The following is a 3,839-nucleotide window of genomic DNA, read 5'->3' as shown; positions in this document are numbered from 1 at the left end:
AGGTCTAGTCTTCTCAATTGCACTGGCTTGCCTTTTGAGTCTCTTTTCCATTGAGCTCCTTCCACACATATGTCCATGAGGACTTGGTCTAACCTTTGATCAAAGTTGACCCTTCTAGTGTAGGGGCGTGCGTCTTCTTGCATCATAGGCAAGTTGAACGCCAACCTTACATTCTCCGGACTGAAATCTAAGCATTTTCCCCGAACCATTGTAAGCCAATTCTTTGGGTTTGGGTTCATGCTTTGATCATGGTTCTTAGTGATCCATGCGTTTGCATAGAACTCTTGAACCATTAAGATTCTGACTTGTTGAATGGGGTTGGTAAGAACTTCCCATCCCCTTCTTCTAATCTCTTGTCGGATCTCCGAATATTCGCCCCTTTTTGAGCTTAAAAGGGACCTCGGGGATCACCTTTTTCTTGGCCACAACTTCATAGAAGTGGTCTTGATGGGCTTTTGAGATGAATTTCTCCATCTCCTATGACTCAGAGGTGGAAGCAATTGCCTTCCCTTTCCTCTTTCTTGAGGTTTCTTTGGCCTTAGGTGCCATCAATGGTTATGGAAAAACAAAAAAGCTATGCTTTTACCACACCAAACTTAGAATATTGCTCGCCCTCGAGCAAAAGAAGAAAGAGTAGAAGAAGAAGAATAAGAAGATATGGAGGAGAGGGAGAGATGTGTGTATTCGGCTAAGGGGGAGAAGAGAGGGTAGTGTTGTGTGAAAATGAAGAAGGATGGAGGGGTTTATATAGTGGAGGGAGAGGGGTTTAGGTTCGGTCATTTAGGGTGGGTTTGGGTGGGAAAGAGATTTTGAATTTGAAGGTAGGTGGGGTTTATGGGGAAGAGTGGTGGAGATGATTGGTGAAGGGGTAATGGGGAAGAGAGATTGAGGTGATTGGTGAAGGGTATAGTGTTATTGGAATGTGTGAAGAAGAGAGAAGTTGGGTAGGTGGGGATCCTGTGGGGTCCACAGATCTTGAGGTGTCAAGGATTTCTCATCCCTGCACCTTTTAGGCGTGTAAAATGCCCTATATATGCAATCCTGGCGTTTAACGCCAGACTGCTGCCTGTTTCTGGCGTTAAATGCCCAAATGTAGCCTGTTTTTGGCGTTTAACGCCAGGTTGATGTTTGTTTCTGGCGTTAAATGCCAGCTTGGTGCTTGTTTCTGGCGTTAAACGCTAGACAGATGCTTGTTTCTGGCGTTTAAACGCCAGAATGCTCTTCCTCCAGGGTGTGCTATTTTTATTGCTGTTTTTTATTCTGTTTTTGATTTTTCAGTAGTTTTTGTGACTCCACATGATCATCAACCTAAAAAAAACATAAAATAACAATAGAAAATAAATAGATATAATAAATAACATTGGGTTGCCTCCCAACAAGCGCTTCTTTAATGTCAATAGCTTGACAGTGAGCTCTTATGGAGGTTCACAGAGGATCAGAGCATGATGAGGGCCTCCCAACTCCAAACTTAGAGTTTGAATGTGGGGGCTTCTCAACACCAAACTTAGAGTTTGGTTGTGGCCTCCCAACACCAAACTTAGAGTTTGATTGTGGGGGCTTTATTTGACTTGTATTGAGAGAAGCTTATCGTGCCTCTTTTCCATGTTTACAGAAGGAGAACCTTGAGTCTTGAACACAAGGTAGTCCCTATTCAGTTGAAGGACTAGCTCTCCCCTGTCAACATCAATCACAGCTTTTGCCGTGGCTAGGAAGGGTCTTCCAAGGATGATACATTCATCCTCATCCTTCCTAGTGTCTAGGATTATGAAATCAGCAGGGATGTAAAGGCCTTTAACCTTTACTAACACGTCCTCTACCAATCCATAAGCTTGTTTCATGGATTTGTCTGCCATCTCTAATGAGAATGTGGCAGCCTGTAACTCAAAGATTCCCAGTTTCTCCATTACAGAGAGTGGCATTAAGTTTATGCCTGACCCCAGGTCACACAGATCCTTCTCAAAGGTCATGGTGCCTATGGTACAAGGTATTAAGAATTTACCAGGATCCTATTTCTTTTGAGGTAAAGTTTGCTGAACCCATGTATTTAGTTCACTAATGAACAAAGGAAGTTCATCTTTCCAAGTCTCATTACCAAACAACTTGGCATTCAGCTTCATGATGGCTCCTAGATATTGAGCAACTTGCTCTTTAGTTACATCTTCATCCTCTTCAGAGGAAGAATAGTTCTCAGAGCTCATGAATGGCAGAAGGAGGTTTAATGGAATCTCTATAGTCTCTATATAAGCCTCAGATTCCTCTAGGTCCTCAATAGGGAACTCCTTTCTGTTTGGGGGACGTCCCATGAAGTCTTCCTCATTGGGATTCACGTCCTCCCCTTCCTCTTTGGATTCAGCCATATTGATAATATCAATAGCCTTGCACTCTCTTTTTGGATTCTCTTATGTATTGCTTGGGAGAGTACTAGGAAGAGTTTCAGTGATTTTCTTACCCAGCTGACCCATTTGTGCCTCCAAATTTCTAATGGAGGATCTTGTTTTACTCATGAAACTTAAAGTGGCCTTAGATAGATCAGAGACTATATTTGCTAAGCTAGATGGATTCTGCTCAGAATTCTCTGTCTGTTGCTGAGTGGGTGATGGAAAAGGCTTGCTATTGCCAAACCTGCTTCTTCCATCATTATTAAAGCCTTGTTGAGGCTTTTGTTGATCCTTCCATGAGAAATTTGGATAATTTCTCCATGAGGGATTATAGGTGTTTCTATAAGGTTCACCCATGTAATTCACCTCTGCTATTGCAGGGTTCTCAGGATCATAAGCTTCTTCTTCAGAAGATGCCTCTTTAGTACTGTTGGATGCAGCTTGCAATCCATTCAGACTCTGAGAAATCATATTGACTTGCTGAGTCAATATTTTGTTTTGAGCCAATATGGCATTCAGAGCATCAGTTTTAAGAACTCCCTTCCTCTGAGGTGTCCCATTACTCACAGGATTCCTTTCAGAAGTGTACATGAACTGGTTATTAGCAACCATGTCAATGAGTTCCTGAGCTTCTGCAGGCGTTTTCTTTAGGTGAATGGATCCACCTGCAGAATGGTCCAATGACATCTTTGATAATTCAAACAGACCATCATAGAATATATCCAGGATGGTCCATTCTGAAAGCATGTCAGAAGGACACTTTTTGGTCAGTTCCTTGTATCTCTCCCAAGCTTCATAGAGGGATTCACCTTCTTTTTGTTTGAAGGTTTGAACATCCACTCTAAGCTTGCTAAGCTTTTGAGGAGGAAAGAACTTGGCTAAGAAAGCCGTGATCAGCTTATCCCAAGAGTTCAGGCTATCCTTAGGTTGAGAGTCCAACCATATTCTAGCTCTGTCTCTTACAGCAAACAGGAAAAGAATGAGCCTGTAGACCTCGGGATCAACCCCATTGGTCTTAACAGTATCACAGATCTGCAAGAATTCAGTTAAGAACTAAAAAGGATCTTCTGATGGAAGTCCATGGAACTTGCAGTTCTGTTGCATCAGAGAAACTAATTGAGGCTTTAGCTCAAAATTGTTTGCTCCAATGGCAGGGATTGAGATGCTTCTTCCATGTAAGTTGGAATTTGGTGCAGTAAAGTCACCAAGCATCTTCCTTGCATTGTTATTATTTTCGGCCATGTCTCCTTCTTTTTCGAAAATTTCTGTCAGATTTTCTCCAGAGAGTTGTGCTTTAGCTTCCCTTAGCTTCCTCTTCAGAGTCCTTTCAGGTTCAGGATCAGCTTCGACAAGAATGTTCTTATCCTTGTTCCTGCTCATATGAAAAAGAAGAGAACAGAAAATAATAGGGATCCTCTTTGCCACAGTAGAGAGATTCCTTTATGTGAGTAGAAGAGAAGG

General features: G+C 42.2%; 1 non-coding gene across 1 annotated transcript; it reads left to right on the top strand.

Moving 5' to 3' along the window:
• The first annotated feature begins 3,119 nt into the window (after positions 1-3,119).
• Positions 3,120-3,227, top strand: LOC112774667 (small nucleolar RNA R71). The gene has a single exon (XR_003189140.1). It is a non-coding gene; the product is annotated as a small nucleolar RNA R71 (small nucleolar RNA).
• Positions 3,228-3,839: the final 612 nt, after the last annotated feature.

The sequence above is a fragment of the Arachis hypogaea genome, chromosome 18 (assembly GCF_003086295.3).
Source record: "Arachis hypogaea cultivar Tifrunner chromosome 18, arahy.Tifrunner.gnm2.J5K5, whole genome shotgun sequence".
Lineage (NCBI taxonomy): Eukaryota > Viridiplantae > Streptophyta > Magnoliopsida > Fabales > Fabaceae > Arachis > Arachis hypogaea.
This window is presented reverse-complemented; position numbering and strand designations above follow the sequence as displayed.